We start from the raw sequence: 18,652 nt of genomic DNA on the forward strand, positions 1-18,652 counted from the left end.
ACCTGATTGCACATTTGAGATGTTGTAGTGGTCTGTAAGTGAAATCTTGCATTTGCCTGCATGAAGTATGAGTGTTTAAGAGAAGAAACAGCAGAGCTGAAGACTTAAAAAAAAGTGTATGAAAGATGTATGCACATGTATAATTATCTCAGGTCATGAGAATGACAGCAGGAAAGGGAAATCCAAAAGGAACCTAGGTGACTGTGAAAACTAGCACACTGATGGTGCTGGGGCCACACCAGTGGCAGTGACACAACTTAACGTGGTACTTGTTAAGACAGAGAAGGGCTGCAAAAACTGGCAGCACTGTTGACACAGAAAAGAATGCTGGAGCTTTGAAGAGCTCTCAGCTGTCTCTTCAAAGACATTTCTTGTCTCCACCACAGGTAATTCTGGCAAGAATCTTTGAGCACTTGGTACTTCAAGTGTGTATGTGCAATTGCAGGTTTTATTTAAAACAGAAATCAGCTTCTTGCCTCTCTATGGTCACGCGGTGAATCTGAATTAAAAAAAAAGTTGAAGATGACTTCACTTTTTTTTTTTGCTAAGTGTGTGCTTGAATAATAAATAATAACAAAAAGTGATAATGTGTTAGTTAAATATTGACACTGTGTTGACTGGCACAACCTGCCTCTGTGTGGGAATATGTAGGAACAGCTGTTAGACTCCTTTTCTCATCTAAATTGCCCAGTGGTTTTCCTGACATCAGTTTGCATCTTTTACTGTATATTTAGAAAAAACCCTTTAATATGTTTCTTTTGTTGTCAGTTGTGACTATTTTTAACCAAGCAAGCCCAACACCAATCTACCCAAGTTTTAATTCACTCTGTGGTTTAGTTCTACTCCATAAGCTGAGACTGATGCCTTGAGTAAAGTTTATTGTGATGGCTGAGATGATTTGAGAGAGTTTGGACAGGCAGGTTAGAAGATCTTAAAGTAAAGCTCCCTTCCTATTGGCAGCTGATGGCTGATAACGCTGTATGGATAAGTATAATTCATCATAGCTTTGGATTGTGTTCTTTCTCTTCTACCAGCTATTAGTCAGAGTATCTGGGGACAACCTAGAACTAAAACACACTAGGCAATTTGTCCAGACATCTGCTAGTAATGACTGACAATCAGATTAAATCAGTCTACACTCGGTACCTAAAAATGTGTAGTTCAGGTTTGGTAACTCAATAAAGATTTTAAGAAATATAAATCTGAGTTTTTCTTAGTAGGTCATCTGTCCTTCTTCCAAAACATGATGGAGGGGAAAATGATGGCAAATCCAGGAGAGTTTAGAAAGACAGACACTTAAGGGGATGAAAAATATTCTTTAACTGCACTCTGAAGTTGTTTTGTTGTTGAGACCCTCTCTTATTACACATTTCTGAAGACAAGCAGTTGGCAATTGTGCTTTATGGATGGAACAGCTTTAGTGTGCATGCAGCTGTGTACATTTTTGACACAAAAATGTGCCAGCTTGTATGTGTCAGTCAGCAGACAGATACTTCTTGGTGCGTCTGGGATCTCCCACTGTTAATCCAGAAAAAGATTGATCAGTTTATTCATTGCTAATAAATGCAGTTGTCCTCACTACCTTCCTGGCTGGTCTTACAGTCCATGGTGCAAGTATTAGGGGCAGATGTATTTTCTGGGAAGTTTTCCAAAATCATCTTAAAAAAAAAAAAAAGTTATTCAATAAACACTGGCTACACTAAGCAGTGTCCTGTCTGTAACAAACCCTCCAGCTGCACAGGAAGGTGTGTTCTGAGTACACATTAGATGAGAGGAAATCAAGTAAAAAGACTTTTTCTGCTGATACTGTCTACATGCAACTTTTCAGCTATTTAAAATGTGAAATGTTTTAGCCATGTATAATGTCATTTCCCAAATGATGAAGACTCGATTTTTAGTACTTATTTGCATTCCTTGAAGTTCTTAGATACAACAGCATTTGTTGTATCTAAGTGTTGGTGTTCTTCTGTTAGTGAAGGAACTTATCCATCTCCCATCACTCTGAAAATTGGGGTATTTAGGTGTTTATCTTCATGTCTTCATGGAAAAACGAAGTGATAGGATTTAACATACGGGGAGCTGAAGTTCAGATTCTATTTAGTGTGGGACTTTATACTTAAAAGGACCTGTAGAATTGGCTTGGAGGTTTTACAAATTATTTATTTTGTGTGGTTTTGCTTTTATTTGTCCAGCTTGTGTGCTGTGGCTGTGAGTCTGGAGTTAGAATGCTGTCGTACCACTGTTGCATTTGCCTTTCTGGTTCTCTTGTCATCAAGAGAAGTAATATCTATACTGGGTGTAGAACCAACAAGCTTGGAGTTCAAATGTCATTGCTCTTGGATGCAACTTGTTTTAAAAGAAAATTATTCATATAATATTGATCAAAATGCAGTCTACTCTGAAGAAAGTTTTGTGTTTGGCCTTGCTTTGATTCCAAGTTTTCTGAAATAGGATAATCCGCTTAAAAAGAAGTATGTCTTGCCTGGACTATGTAATCTTTGCTAACCTCTACATGGTGTGTGTTCAGCTCTGTAATAATTAGAAAATAACTGTATGAGGTAAGATGTTAATATATTAAGCATTACAAGGAGAACTTTTTTTTTACAATGACATTTTTAGTGTTCTAAAGTGGTCTTAAAAATGTGTATTTAAAAAAATATTTATATCTGTGCTAGTGTTTTTACTGCCAGATTCTGGCTCAGATACACAGACATTTCTCAGAGAGGAGAGTCTTTCCAGTAACGATGTTTCTTAATGAGTTTGCCATGGAACACTGCACAGGCAGAGTTTACATTTGTTCTGAGCAGAGGAGCTGAGAATGGCTGTGGTCATTCAGTGGTGGATCTCCCCATAGCTCTTCATCACAGTGAACTCTCTTTGCAGTAAAGTGAAATAAATTCCACTCCACGGGATCTTGAGCAAACATTTGATAGGTAGACAAAGGAAAGGATATTTTCATTAGTTTGTGGAGCCAAATAAACACCCCAACAGAACTTTAGGGGACGCTTTATGACTGAATACCAAGAAAATGAACAAGATCAGACATTCTAAAACAGTGTGAGAGGAGAGGCCAAAGAAAATGGTGCAGTTCAGAATAATGCAGACTAAAAGGAGAAATTATAATGGTGTTAAAATATATAAAAATGCATAGTTTAAAAGAAGAGAATGAATTTTTTGTGTTTACTGTGAATAAAGCAGCAATGCACTCATAATAAACTTAAAGTAGATTGTCTTTTTTTTCTAAAAGATTCTGTCTAGCTGAGCAAAAGAATTCATTGTTGTGAGAAAGAAATGAAAGCCTGACACTGCAGATTTTAAAGAACAGTTGGATGAACATTTGTCAGGAATAACCTGGCTAAAATTGATTCTGCTTTGGAGTAAGTGGATTGTTTCTGTGACCTCTAAGAATGTTTTCCAAACATATATCCTATAATAAACTCAGACTAACCCAATGAAACTGGGAAAGATGTTCATTTCACCAAATAACTTTTAGTAGGAAAGAGATGCCTTTTTTTTTCTTGATTGAAAATTTTCTTTGTAGTGGGAAGGTTGCATGAGTTGAACAAGTTTTGTTTCTATTTTATTTTTCTTCTTTAGGTATTTTCTAGCATTTCTTTATACAACTAATGATTAAGATGGTTAGAAATTAATTTTAATCACTAATTCAGAGTAAAGTAATAATTTAGTGTTGAAGCGAAATAATCTAGTCTTCCTGCTCATATTTAGTCCAGCTAGACCTGTTTAGGGCTTCGTCTGCTTCCTTTCTCCATATATAGCTAAGTATGTCTCCAAATATTGACCTGTCTTTGGTTTACTTTTCTCCCTTATATTTATACAAAATGTTCTGCATATGAACTCATGTCCATTGCTTCTTATTCTGTCACAGTAGAGGTACAGAAAAGTGTGGCTTCATATTCTTTATATCCTCTGGGGAGGTAATTGAAGAAGGCAGTAATTGCCTCCATTCTTCCAGGCTTAAGACTAAACAAACCCTATTGTCTCAGACTCCTGTTGAATGTCATGTGCTTTTGCCCCCGATTGTCTTGGTGCCACTGGATTGGTTCCAGGCTGCAAGTACCTTTTGTATTTTTTTTTTTGTTGGGGATTTTATTTTATTTTTTTAAAGTTATTTATTTATTATTTTTTATTTTAATGCCAGAGTACCCAAAACTGCACTGTAAGACTTGCATTTGCCTCTGCTGGATTTCACAAGGTTTCTGTCAGCCCAGTTCTCCAGCCTGCTAAGGTATTTCTGTGTTGCAGTGTATCCACTGCAGCCCTTAATTTTATTTTTTTAATTGGCTCCAAACTTTTTGACAGCACACTTCATCCCATCACCTGGGATCCATTTTAATGAATAGAAATGTTAAACAGAATTGGTCCCAGTACCAGTTTCTTGTAAATGCTGCCCACTGGGCTTTGTGCCACTTGTCACAAGCCTTTGAGTCCTGCTGTTTAGCCAGTTTTTTTATTCACTTTTATAGTCCACCTGTGGTCCATCTATTTCTCCAGATTGATAGCAAGGATTCCCTAATCTATAGACACAACTTTACGGCAAATGCAGGTAAATTTGTTTGCTTCAGCTACACCAAAATGATGGAAAAAAGGAAGAGGAGGAGAGAAATCTGACCTTTTTGCTTAGTTTGGCTTTATGTATTCTTTGTTACTCTGCTGGCAATTTTTCCTTTTATAGGTTTTGAAGAATCAGCCTTTTTATTTCATTACATTGAACTGAAGAAAGTAAACAAGATTTTCTGAGGGAGAAACTATTGCAAAAGAAATTCTTACTCCAAGCTTTTGAATACTCTGAGAGAAAGAAAGGGAGCACATTTGTTTTGCGGACTTGAAGAACATACTTTTTGTCAGGGAACCTTTAATATTGGCAATCATTTTTCAGAGTTTTTTATTAAATCATACACTAAAAAGCTTTTGGAGAACTCGCATTTTGTTGTGTCCTTTCTGTCTAGGTTGGTGCCACAGGACTTGTCCTTAGAAATGCTTTTAATTTTTATGCCAGCTTCTTCTATTTTCTCCTCTTGTCTTCACAAAAGAATGATTTGAACCTGCATCTTCATCTTCTGTGGAAGAAAGATAAAGATCTTCTATATCACCGTCAAGTGGCTGGCTTCAGTAAGAGAGAGAACCATCCTTTTTTCTGCCTGAGAACTGTTTGCAGGGAGATTTTAGGTAGAATTTTATCTTAGTACTTAAAATGAATTCAGAGTTTCATCTTGAAAAACACATTCCTTCCTTTCTTCCTTTTGAATCCCAAGAAGCCTAAAGATAGGGAGGGAGAGAGGAGCTGCATATAGAGAAAAAGGAGTGATCTGGCACAACAAAGTGAACTCTGCTGCTTTATGAACAAAACAATTTAAAACATTTTTGAACATGCACAACAGGGACTTAGGCAACAAATAAGCCAAGCTGATGCTGACCTTGCCAGTGTTACAGGGGTAATATTTTCACTAAGATGAGCTGGGTTTTTTAGGCACAGACATACTTTCTATCGGTATGAAGTAGCTGTTTTTTCTTCCTTTTTCTTTTTTTTCAAATGTAGCCACCACAGAAAAGTATCTCACCTTGTGTATTATTTTTCATATTTGCCTCTTGTACTTTAACTGATCAATTATGCAGCACAAGCTTTGAGCTTACAAGGGCAGTATGTTGGGTTTTTTTCTTCATCTTCTTGCCTTTAGTGCCAAAGTAGATTTTTGCCAGTGTTGGGCATTCTGCACTGCACGGTTAAAACCAGTTTTTTCTGCTTGTGCATGATAACTTTTAGAGAACACAGCAGTGTTGTACAAGGGAAGTTGTAAAAGCAGGAGTTTTCCCATTGTTACATCAACCTGCCAGTGGAAAGACCCTTTCATAAACTAGATCATCGTTTTATGTGTCTGTGCAAAAGCCAGTTACAGAATTGGGTCTTTTATCATGAACACACAAGATGACTGTACTTGTTAAAAGAGCACACAAGTCTAGTTGGGCTTTTGCTAATTTTGTGCAAACATGATTCACTGCTTTGGAACGAAGTATGCGTTCTCTCTGCAAGTGTCAAACCCAAGAATTAGTGGAAGAAACAGTTATGGAAGTGCTGTTTTGCTTTAGGCATGACATCTTGTGGGATTCCTTTTGTGCTTGTGCACCAAGAATGGGTGCAAAATGGAGAGACTTGTTGAGGGAGAATCAGGGAAATGAAAGTTGCTGAAAACCACAAACAAAATGAAACAGCTATAAGATAGAAACTGCACAAAGGCATGATGTTTATTTAATTTAAAAAATAAAAGTAAAGGAGAGAGTGGAAGGTATGAAGGCTCTCTTGAAGACTTAGCATGCTAGAGATCCATGTACTCTGTGTTAAATGAAGGCTGATTTCACTTCAGTTAAAGCAAATAGTACAGATCAAAGAGAGAATTTGTAGCAGGTTTGAACATAGAAAAGAGTAGTTCAATGGATTGTCACCTTTTGGAGCGAATGTATGAATGCTTCTGGAAATTCTCAAACTCAAATACCTGATGATGCAGAGATATGTGAAAGAAAAGACACTATTTCTAACAGTTTTCATTTGCTAGAACAATTGTGGGTCTTCCATACTAGTACTTCAGTACTTTTTAAGATTTTTGTGAGATTCTTATGTGCTGGTATAACAAACTTCTAACCCAAATTAATTTTTCAAAAAGGGATTAAATGAGAAATAATAGCCAAAAAGAAAAATATAATTTGGCCCAATCTTTCTTGGCAAAAGCATAATTTAGACAAGATGACCTAGCTTCCAGCTGAATCTGGAAGAATTAGCTGAAGCTGATGGCCTAGATTCCAGCTGAATCTTAAGTGTTCAGAGCTAGGGAACCCACCACTTCTTGGAAACATTATTTAAATGCCTGGCTCATTAAGAAATTTTTCATCTTGGGTCCAGTTGGATTCTCCCCAGGAGTAACTTGTACCCATTACTCCTTGTCTTTTCCAGGTAAAAGATTCCTTGTAAAAAGGGACTCCCCATTTTCCTTGTAGCCACTCTTTAAATACTGGAACAAGGTGATAAGGTCTCTACTGATCCTTCTTTTCTCAGGGCTGAGTTTTCTCAGTCTTTCCTTATTTGACAGGCTACCCAATCCTTTGATCATCTTTGTCACCCTTTTCTGGTCTCTCTCCAGCCTGTTCACATCTTTCACACAGCAGGGACTGAAACTGAAGACAATGTTCCGGGTGTGGCCTGACAAGCACTAAGTGCAGGGGAATAATGAGTTCTTTATCTCTGCTGGAGATGTCCTCGTAGATGCAATCCAGCATCCTGTTGGCTTTGTTTGCCACAACAGCCACTCATATTGAGCTGCTTGTCCCCAAGATGCTCAGGTCCTTTTCCACAGAACTGCTCCCCAGCTGGGTAGATGTCAGCCGATGCTACATTCCTGGTTTATCTTTTCCCAGGTGCAAGATGTTATATTTGTCTTCATTGAACTTTATAAGGCTCTTGTTAGCACATTCTTTCAGTCTGTCTATGCCTGCCTGTAGGGTGGCTCTCCCTTCCAAAGTATCCAGTTCAGTTTGGTATCATCATCACATCTCATCAGGTTTCTCTTGATCCCATCATCCAGCTCACTTATGAAGACACTGAACAGCTTTAGACTCAGTATTGGTCTCTGGGTGAGCCCTCTTGTGACAGGTTGCCAGTTTGAAAAGGAGCTATTTGCCACCCTCCTCTGTGTTCTGCCTGACAGCCAGTTCCCACCCACCCCACCGACCACTTGTCTGGATCAGCACACAGCAGGTTCTCTAGGAGTAGGCAGTGGCAAAGCCTGTAGAAAGAATATATAGAAAAATATGGTGAAATTGAGCAGGCCCACTGCTTGTGCCACATCAACTGAGGAAGTTACTTTGTCATAGACTGCAGTCAGATTGGCCATGCATGATTTGCCTTTGGTGAGTCCATGCTGACTTTTCCCAACTGGGCTTCATCTGACTTGTGGCACCTCCCAGGAAGGTTCATTCCATAACTTTGCCAGGGACTAAAGTAAAGGTAATGGGTCTGTAATTTCCTGCATCACCTTTAAGCCCTTCTCATGGATAGGAGTGACATTAGCCTTCCTCCAGTCTTCTGGGATTTCCCTTGATCTCCACACCTTCTGAAAGATTGTGGAGACTGATGTCACAGCCATGTCAACAAGCTCTTGGAACATCCTCAAGTGGATATTATCAGGTCCATCAATTTGTAAAGTCCAAGCTCCCGTAATAGTTCACATGCAAATTCTCCCTTTACTGATGGTGAGCCTAAGTTGGCATCAATCTTGATTTTTGTGCTGGTGAAGATGAGGGAGAAGAAAGTGTTTCACCATTGTTGCTTACTAATTCACCTCAACTACTTAACAGCAGGCCAAAATTTTCTTTCTGATTCTATGGAGACTTCCTTCAACAAGGTTGCAGGAAAGAGACCATTACCATTGTATTAGCTGGAGAGATACTTGAAGTGAAATTAATGCTTTCTGGTACATGCCTGGCCCTTATTTTGATTATTTCTATAATGGGTTATTTAGTCCAATGACTTCAGACATTGTGTTTGACTAATACTGAGCCTTTCAATTATTTCTGCTTTTGAGATACAAATTTTTTTCCATATTGTTTTTAAAGGTTGAAGATGTAACTACTGAATTATGTATTGACTAAAGTGTGTGAGGTGTCATGCATTGATTATGATTGCGTTGTGAATTTGATCAGGAAATTTTCATAATAATAATATAAGGAAGCTTTTCACCTTCTAATTGATTTTCAGGGCGATTAAATTAAGACCTTGTCTAAGTATGACTGTCCTTATCAATTACTGGCAGAATAGAGAAATTAAAGGATTAAAAATTTACGTGTGTTAAGATTCAGTATTTAAAGTCTAAAATCAATCAGATCATAGACTGAATAATTCCATTATGGCAAAACTATCATTCAGGATTAGACTGTGGTAATTTGGAGGAAAAAAAAATGCTGTCTGCATTAGTACATATGGGAAAAATTAGTTTGCAAAATTAAGCACCTAGAGCTTAAGAAATTGAGTTAAATAAGCAGCATGAAATTCATTCAGCTGTGCTATAGTTACATGTTATGACGGCATATAACCAGTTGATTAGAAACTGTCTTTCTATAGGTTCTGTGTATGGTATGGACCAGTTATTGCCTTTTGAAAATCCCTTCTCTGTTTTGTATACAGTTTTCTGTCTGTTTTACTGTACATGTCTATTAAGTGTATGCAGATTTAATTTTTTTCCTATACTGTTTTCACTGGAGTACCAGAGTACTTTGTAATCACTGATATACATTTTTACAACACTTACATTACCAGTTTTGTTCTATGAATAGGGACTTGGTGTAATTAAAAAAAGAAAAACAGAGGAATTAATGCTATTTTTGAGTTCTATATATGTGGGACCTGAGTATACAGATTAGTTCATATGTTTTAAGTAGTGTTTTCATCAACCCCTTATCAATTAGGAGCACTTAACACTTCCACAGATCTCCATGGGGTGTTCAAATGTGAGCACTCAAGAAAATGAAGAGTGCATAACAAGTGAATAACTCTGAAAAGTTTGACTTAAGTGGTTTACCTCACATTGCATAAGAGCTTCATGGCAGAGGTGGGGACAGATTTCTCCAGAGTGACATTGTATTGTGCTAGCTGTGAAACTGTCCATTCACTTTTCATACTCCCCTTCCTCTTTCATTGAACATCCACAGAGCACTACATCAAAAAAGACAGGCTTCTGTGTACAAAATCCTTATTTGTTACCTGAATTCTGTTTTAGTTACTGAACATCATAAAATCCTTGAGGCAGATATCTTACGGGAAATGTGTGTTTGTATAATTATAGACTACATCGTTACTCATTCTCTATTTTGGTATGCATTAATTTCTTGCAGACAGTTTTGGTTTTGCATTACCTAATTTTGGAGTGTTTCCTTTTATCTATGTAATGTGGCCTACGTAGTTATTCTGAATATAATTAAAAAGATTCCAATGTGATAGGAGAGTCCTACACATATCCATCATTAGGAACATTGCTGATAAATACAGATGTCAGTGGGAAGAAATCTTTTATATTTGTAAAGTCTCTGATCTGGACTCTTAGGGCCATTCCTGCCCTAGACACACATCTGAGTGTGAAGGATCGAGTGAATGTGTTTCCAATGCATTGTGTTTACTACAACATGTATTACAATTGGATTTATAAGGAGAGGTCTTATTAGTGGCTATAGGCTCTCCTCTGTTTATTTTTACTCTTCACTCCTTTTTTTGATTTCTTTTGCTTTTCAATTATTTTCCCATGGTTTTTGCACTATCCATGATTTTCTTGCTTCTCACTGTTCCACTCTTTATTTTTCCCTCCTGGTTTTACCACTGTAATCTCCTTGATTATCTTCCTTCTGTGTTCTTAAAAATGTTGGTTGTCTTCCTTTTTTTTTTTTTTTTTTTTTTTTGATATTGCCTGTTACAAAGTGGCAGAAAATTAGGAGGACAAGGAAAAGACTCTTTTTTATCCGTTCTACTGTTTAGTGAACCATCAGGATTTGGTGTCCAGGATGAATTTCAAGGAAGAGTCTTTTTAGCCCCTAAATGTATAAGATGCAAAGTCTCCACACAAACGTAATTTTTCTTTGAGAATTTTATTGTCATCCTCTAGATAAGCATCCTGCAAAGAGCAGTTTCCTGACATTGATTAATTTAGACTTCTAGACTTCTACTTTTGTTTTTTACTTTGAGTTAACCACTGTCTAAAAAATTTATATGTCTGATCCATAGAAAGAACGAATAAAAAAATCTTAAAACCCTTTTTTTTAAATTACGGAAGTGATGTAAATTAATTCTTCAAAGTAATTGTGAAAAAGTAGTTGGTATGAAGAAAATACGGTTAGAAAAGATTACTTTTTCTTACTTTTAGAAACAAATTAAAAAACCCAGAATTGTCCATTGACAATTATATTGACAGAGTAACATCAAAGTTATTGTGCACTGTAGTAACTGAGAATCCAGAAAGCAACTTTTAGCATAACCAATAGAATGAAAACACAAACTTGCCAAGTAGTACTGTTCTGATCTAAGGACTCTTTAATATAGTGACAGAAGTGTCATAAACTAAATTACTGGAGAAATCACAATCTTGATAGCAAATTGTTGCATGGGTTGCTTTTAATTAAGAGCTATTCTAGAGAATTATATACTGATATTTGTTGTAGAAAGATCACAACAAGTAACTGTAATCTATCTCTGTATATACCCAAAATGAGATTTGATCTAAAGTAGTTAGATCTGTGCTTACTGACTTAAGATCTATAATACCTTAAGATTAATTGGGAGCATAAATGGAGAAGCTGACAACTTGGAACCTTGACTGCTTAAAATTGCTGACCCAATTACTGCTAAGCCCTTTGCTGACATGTTAATATGTCTATTTAAACTGGTAAATCACCACCATTTCGGTGCGTGCTAGAGTTGGTCCATCAGATGAAGGAAGATGTAAGTTTAATTTAAATAATTATTGACCTATTATGACCTTTTCATTTCATTTGCACTGCTCCTCTCAAGGTAAGCAATTATATTTTTATGGTGTTGGATGGTAATCAATGTACAGGAGCTATCTTTATTGATTTAAGTAAGGCCTTTGATCTGGTAATCACTAACTATTGCTATCTAGACTGGCCTTAACTATATTAGATATTATTACAGTTATTTGGTTTTAAAATATGCTGAATTTAGAATTCTATAAAGATATTGCATCCAAATTTAAAAAAAAAATGGAAATCCAAAATATTTGACTTCAAAAATCTTCCTCAGAAATTGGAAATAGCTTGTTTTTTACAACCCATGCAATTTTTTCAAGTTTTAACTAAGTTTAGGTCAGCAATCTGATTTTTTTTTTTTTTTTAATATCAAGTTGATAGTCCTTTTGGAATAGCTGTACTTGGAAAAGTCTGTAATTTAAGGATTTGTTTTTTAAATTTACTACCCCTAGTGAACATTTCTGGGAGGAAGATTTAGTTCATTGGTTGTTTATTTAGTTCTGCCTTACACTGTGAATTCAGAGTTAGAAACTGCTGTTCTTCTGTTTGTGGATGGAAAACAATCTGAAATTCTTTCTTTTCCTTTTTTTTGAAAGTGATATGCACATTTAATGAAAATTTTTAACCAATATTCATGTTAATATGTTAGGTAAAGAATAATTGAGATATTGTACCTTAATCATAGTTTGCAAGTGGTACCTGAGTATCTTCCAAAACATACACAGCTAACTTTTTCTCATTTATTTTTCCTCATGCCTTATCTACCCCCTTCTTTTCTACCACTTGCTGGACATTCTTCTCTAGACGGGTTTACTTTTTTTTTGTCTCCTCTCTTTTGTTTTAATGTATGTCTTGGGAAAGCCTGACTTAGGTCTGGGTTCAAACTGTCTTCAGAAATATGTGAAATTTGTGATAATTTTTGATCTGCTCCTCTAATGAGTTCCAGGGCCTCTATCCTTCTTGCACAGGCAGTTCAGTCTTGCTCTGGTGAGCCTTGAAACTAACAGCAGTTGTTCAGAGAGGTCACCAACATAATGAAAAGGGCACTCTTGAGATATCTTGAACCACTTCCATGGATGGCCATGAAGATTAATATTGGGACCTTACATTTGACCTAATATTCTATGGAGAGTCCGTGTAGTGAGCAGAGCAAATGGGATGATGTGCTTGTGGCAGAGAGTGTAAATAAAACTGCTGCATTCCCCATTTTTTCTTTTTTTCCCCATTTTCCCCCCCATTTTTTATTTTTGATATGGAAGCTGAAAAACTGCAACTTGTTCTTGCTTGAGATCATGAAGGTGAGAGTTGTGCCCAGGTGCATTCCTGAGAAGCAGTGGCCCAGTCTCCTTGCTGGTCACAGGTGGGAGGAGGCAGGCTTTTGTAAGCTGCTGCCTCTGCAGCCTGTGCTGAAACAGCTGGAAGTTGATGTTTTGAGCTCTGCTCACAAAGAAGTTGATGATATAGTAGAACTGATAATTAAGCACAGCAATGTTCTTCCCAGTCTCCACATTTTGTGATTTCATTATCTGTAAATCCCGTAAAGTTGTTATTTTTAAATAATATTTCCCAGTTTGTGTTTTGACAAAGCACTTATTCTTTCCTACTTGCTCTATTTTGGTTTTAGAAACCATTCTTTGCTTGTAATTTCAAAATTTTTCTGTCAGCGTTCTATATTTTTTTATTTTTTCATATTACTACTAGTTTGAATGGTGCAAGCAGGCAGTACTACAGTTGGTTCATCCCAGAGTTGTTGTTCAGTCGCATCACTGTTCTCTTCTGTCTGTTAGTGAAACTCTAAATAAGGTGGTGAGTGAAGATTGGGACTGATCAGCAGGCTTGCAAATTTTACCTTAAGTGTATCATGATCCTGTTTTAAGACTGCAGGTGTTCACAGTGGAGTGACAGATATACACGTGTGAATTTTTTATCTCTAAATTAGTAGCAGCGTACTCCAATAGAGCATTTGATTTTAAAAGAATGTACTAAAATAAATATAGGTACTAAAATAAATATAATCATTGTCTGCTAGCATGGCTGAAAACTAAAAATAAATATGACTCAATAGTGGGACAGCTAATTTTATGTTTTTATGTTGGGCAAAATTATGGGGATTTTTTTCTCCTCTGTGGAAAAACAAAAGTTAAATTCCATAGTAATGTGATAAACCTTAAACTCATCAAGGACATTTACTTATCTTTTGTGCTACTACTAAGGTTCTTTTTTTTTTTTTCCCCCGGGGAACCTGCCAGAAAGAGGTCTCTCTCTCCATCAGGAGAATTTTTTGTCCTGCTCAACATTGTCTCTCTATGCTGCTCTACCTTCTTTGGAAGTACTCTGCCAAAGCTAAAAGAAAATATGAAAGCTTTTAATATTTCTTGAACAGCAATGACTTCACACTTTGTGTTTCACAGAGCTATAAATCTCATATCAGATTATTTAAAAAAACTTTTAAAATTAAATAGCTATAAATGAGTAAAATGCTATTTCATCCTGCCCAGTTATGCTATAGAGATATACCAATATGAAACAGCATATTTTTCTAAACAACCCTAACCCCATAGGTGCTCCCTTGGTCCCCCATTTTAGTGCATGGTGTTTTTCAAATTTCAGGAGGGGGTTGAGATAAAAGATGTCCCCTGCTTGTGGTACAGCACTAGTTATATGATTGGTATTTAACATTGATGATGAAAAAACCAGATTGCTGTGTTTCAAATTAAAAATATTGAACCATGTCATATCCTGGATCTATGCTATCTTAGGGGTATACTTGCTAGTCTGAATTTCTGTCTTGCAAAAAAAGTTCAACCAGCTTTCACAGACTGCCAGATCATTCAGCATTCTCTAATATGCATTGTAGATGTCAGGTGCCAGAGTCTTTGTCATTGTGCCCCAAGGATAAGGCACTCTGCCCGAAGATATTAGATCATCCCATTTTATCTGTGTGCATAAAGCTGGAATTTTTATTTTCTCAAGTTTTCCAGGTAGCCAGAGTGAGGTCTGTAGTTTTTTGTTTTTTTTTTTTTTACTCATGGGATATTAATAATATGAAGTTATTTTAGATGGTTATACTATGTTGCAGTATATTTTTAAACTGATCATATACAGTCTGCAGGAAAAAGGGGAGCATAAGCAAAGAAAAAAAGATCTCTTGGTCCATCGGGTAAATTTTCAGAACAATATATGAGCATTTAGTCACGCAAGTCCCATTAATGTTAATGGTCCCGAGCTTTCTTTTATTCATCACGGTGCTGATTGCACTTGGTCAGCTCTTTATCAGTTTGAAATATTGACAGCAGGAGGAGGCGTTCCCTTAGCCAGGCCTGACTGTTGCAGTGCTCTTTTAACTTAGTCATCCTGCAAATGCTCCTATAAATGGATTTATTTCAGCAGATCCAAAATATATCAACCAGATCGCCTTACCCTGGTGTTAGCCCCTTTGCATTGGCTTCAATTTGCAAGAGCATTGATTTTAAACATTGTTCATTACTTATATTGTGCTCTATGGTTTTTCACCATCCTATTTATTAAACTAACCTGTTACATGTGCTGCTGTTAAAGTCGTATCTTTATCTTGCTAAGAAATGATTATTTGCTCTCTCTCTGATCATGATTTAGTTTATAAAACAAGGCTGTTCCCTGAAAAGTGTGTTGGCTGCACAAACTCAAGGTTTCTGCATTTTCTGCTTTGCAGCTCCACTTTTCCTTTCTGGTCTATAAAGGACAATGGGTAATATTTTTTAAATAAAAAAGGGTTGATTTAGACTATTTTTAAGGAAATTGTTTACAATGAGGCTGGTGAAACGCTGGCACAGATTGTCCAGAGATGCTGTGGTTGCCCCGTCCCTGGAAACATTGAGGGTCAGTTTGGACATGGCTTTGAGCAACCTGATCTAGTTGAAGATGTCACCTTTGCCAAGGTGACCTTAAAAGGTCCCTTCCAACCCAAGCCATTATGTGATTCAAAATTCTTCCAGTGCTTTCTGCAACTGATAATGTACTTATTAGAGTTATGGCAAAAGTGATCTTTCTATTGTTTGCCATATTCTTATAGAGTGCTTTGGGTGTTTATTTAGGATAACAGACTTTTCCTCTGCTGTCCAATGAAATCTATGCAATGCTGGTCAAGAAAGTTGATATGGCATGAAATATTTTCCAATACTGAACAAGGTGATGAACTACGAAAATATCTTGCTGTTCTATTCTTTAATTTTCAGAGAGTCATGGTTATTATACTGATGGCATTCTTTGGTGCTATACAGAATGATATTCTTGCAGAGTTCAGGAAAAAATATGCTACCTACCTCACCGAGGGAAAAAAAAGGAAAAAAGAAGAAATAATCTGGTTTTGCCTGATACTTTATATCTAAGACTGTCTGCTTTAAATTATTTGTTCTGATCATGTTACATGCCTTAATTTTAATTAGTGTTATTCTAGGGTGGTTAGAGTTATAAAAACTGATACTTGGAGTGGAATATGTCCTTAGGTATTCTCCTGAGTAAAGAAAACTTCAGTAATAAATAGTATCACATTTTAAGATAGAGTTTTTGTCTTTCATTCATTTTTGTTTTCAGGCTTGGTGATTAATAATGCTCTTTTATTCTGGTTTACTTTAAAAGTTTCTTGATTTACTAAAAACAAAACTTCACTGGTAGATGGGTTACCATTAATAGAATGCATTCCCTTCTGTAGTAAATAATGGGAATTTTGGTGTAGTGGAGTTTCAGCCCTTGAGGGATTTTATTTTATGCATTTTCAAGTTGTTCAGTGACTTGCTACAGAGACAGGAAGGGAGGAGGGGGGAACATATTTACACAAATTACAGTCTTTGTTCCTATCAGCCCTCATAATTGGATGAACAAAACAAAGGTTTGACTGAGAGGTGCAACCATCCCAGGTAATATCTTTTGATCCAGGAACAAATTATGAAGTGAATTGTAGAACCAGGATGAAACCTTGTTGGGAAGATTCAAGGAGGGTGTGAGCAATAAGTCTTTTTGAGAATGTCTGCCACTGAGAAGACTTGTAGAAGGAAGAGTTTTGTCTTGGGATGAAAGTAATCTTTCCACAGAAGTTTTGGCCCTGCTCAGAGTAAGTTCCTTTACCAAAGATTTCTACATTTCATTATTATTATTATTATTATTATTATTATTATTATTATTATTATTATTATTATTATTATTATTACTATTATTATTATTATTATTATTATTATTATTATTATTATTATTATTATTGTATCATTATTATATCATCATTATTATTATTATTTCTAAATTTAATTTTTTGAAAGTTTTGTTCATTATTTTTAAAAGATGAAGCTTGTTACCAAAGCACTGCCTCTGCACTCCAGCTTTCAAAATTAGTTGTTTCTCCTGTTTAATTTCCTCCTTTAGTGTTCTTTAATATTTCTTTCATTTGTTTTATATCCTTTCTCTTCCAAATTGTTACAGTTCAGGGATTGAAATATGCCAATTCAAGCTGCTTATTCCAAACTCATCTTAAATTGTCACGTTAGCTTCATTAATTTTCAAAAAAAATTGGAGTTTTCCTGTGTAAACTTTGTTATGCTGAACTGCATGCACTAAGGGGAAAAACGAGTTGAATGGGAATCCTGGGTGAAGCAGAGACTGCATAAATTGGTTTTATGCCAGCCCTTCTGCCTTCCACATAGGTGGGAAAGGGCCAGGGAAATGTCAGAGGTGGAAGTCAGGGCAGCACAGTACTCCTGCAGAATTGCAAAGTGACCACCAGCCACAGCCAGCCTGAGAAGTGGCCAGGCTCAAGGCTGCTTCAAGATGGAAATGCCCAGTTCTCCTGAAATCTTCCTACACCTAAGAGCCTCGGGGTTACTACTGCGTGTTTTGGGAGGAAATGTGTTAACAGCTCCCAAGCAGCCTCTGCCCAGAGCTCTTACTGTGGGACTGAGCTGGCTATAAGGCTGCAGCCTTGCCAGTCCACTGCAGCCTTTCCCCAGCAGTTTGGAGTCCAAGTTCCTGTAGGTGGAAGCCCTACTCTGAGGCACAGATGCTGTTTGGGAGCCTTTGCCTCCTCTGTGGCTATGCCATTCTGTGCTAGGCATTCCTTGCTACTCAGTTGCAGAATTCAGCCTTTAATCTATTTTTATTTAGAGCTTTAAAGAGCATCTATAAATCAGGAGTTTTGCATTGTTAAGGATGACATATTTTTTCCCATATTCCTTACGCTGCTCTAGGATCACAAGCAAAACTTTAAAATAATCAGTGAATTAATTAAGCTGGTGTCATCTGAATCCTCAGGCAACACAAGGGACAGGAAAAAAAGGTGTTTTTTTACAGCACATGAGAAAAGATTGCTCCTTTTCTTTTATCTGTGTCTTCCTATGAGACATTGCAAGTGGCAACGTGATCACACTGGAAACAAAATAATATAAACTCTCATACTTCCTAATAATGGTATATGTCCAATCACCCACTTCTTGATTTAATCTATTACAGTGTTGTAATCGACAATGATTTTTTATGTTGCAGTAAGCCTTATATTTTGAGAAGGGAGAGAAAGAAAAAAATTTTCAGTGAGTTTTGCAGAAGAGGAGAAATTTCCTTATTGCCATAATTCTGAATTAGTCATGGATTCTGTAATCACTCAGGTTTTAAGTAATAATGTAAAAGTCAACTCAAAGGCAGTCTATAGTAAAGAGGTCTTTAATTCAAGAATCCCTTTAGGAATTAAAAATTCTGAAAAGATGACATAGGCTCAATCAATACCTGACTGAAAATATCATAATATATGGAGGTTAAATGACATCATGCTATGAGAAGAAATTAAAAGAAAGGATTTTCAGTATTGGCCTTATCTCTTTTTATTTAGATTAATAAAATCAGTTCAATGTTAAATCTTGACATGTCTGTTTTGTATTAGGAAAAAATTGACAGTAGTCTGCCTTATGGTGTGTACCAACAGGTGTAGTTCAGTATTAAGTAATAAACCTAATTTCTTCTGAGTATTGAATATAGCCATGAGAAAATCATGAACTCTCTACCATACAGGGAAAAACACTGAAACACCAAACCAATTGGCTTTTACTTACATCTGGACATGTGGTGGAAATCTCAGCTCTAATCCTCCTCTGTGGAGCGT

The 18,652-nt window shown here is 36.4% G+C and overlaps 1 protein-coding gene across 1 annotated transcript in view; it reads left to right on the forward strand.

The window, feature by feature from the left end:
- The window catches only part of USH2A (usherin), a 371,525-nt gene that overhangs the window by 98,306 nt on the left and 254,567 nt on the right, over nucleotides 1–18,652 (forward strand). The gene's annotated exons all lie outside the window — the stretch shown is intronic.

The sequence above is a fragment of the Serinus canaria genome, chromosome 3 (assembly GCF_022539315.1).
Source record: "Serinus canaria isolate serCan28SL12 chromosome 3, serCan2020, whole genome shotgun sequence".
Classification (NCBI taxonomy): domain Eukaryota; kingdom Metazoa; phylum Chordata; class Aves; order Passeriformes; family Fringillidae; genus Serinus; species Serinus canaria.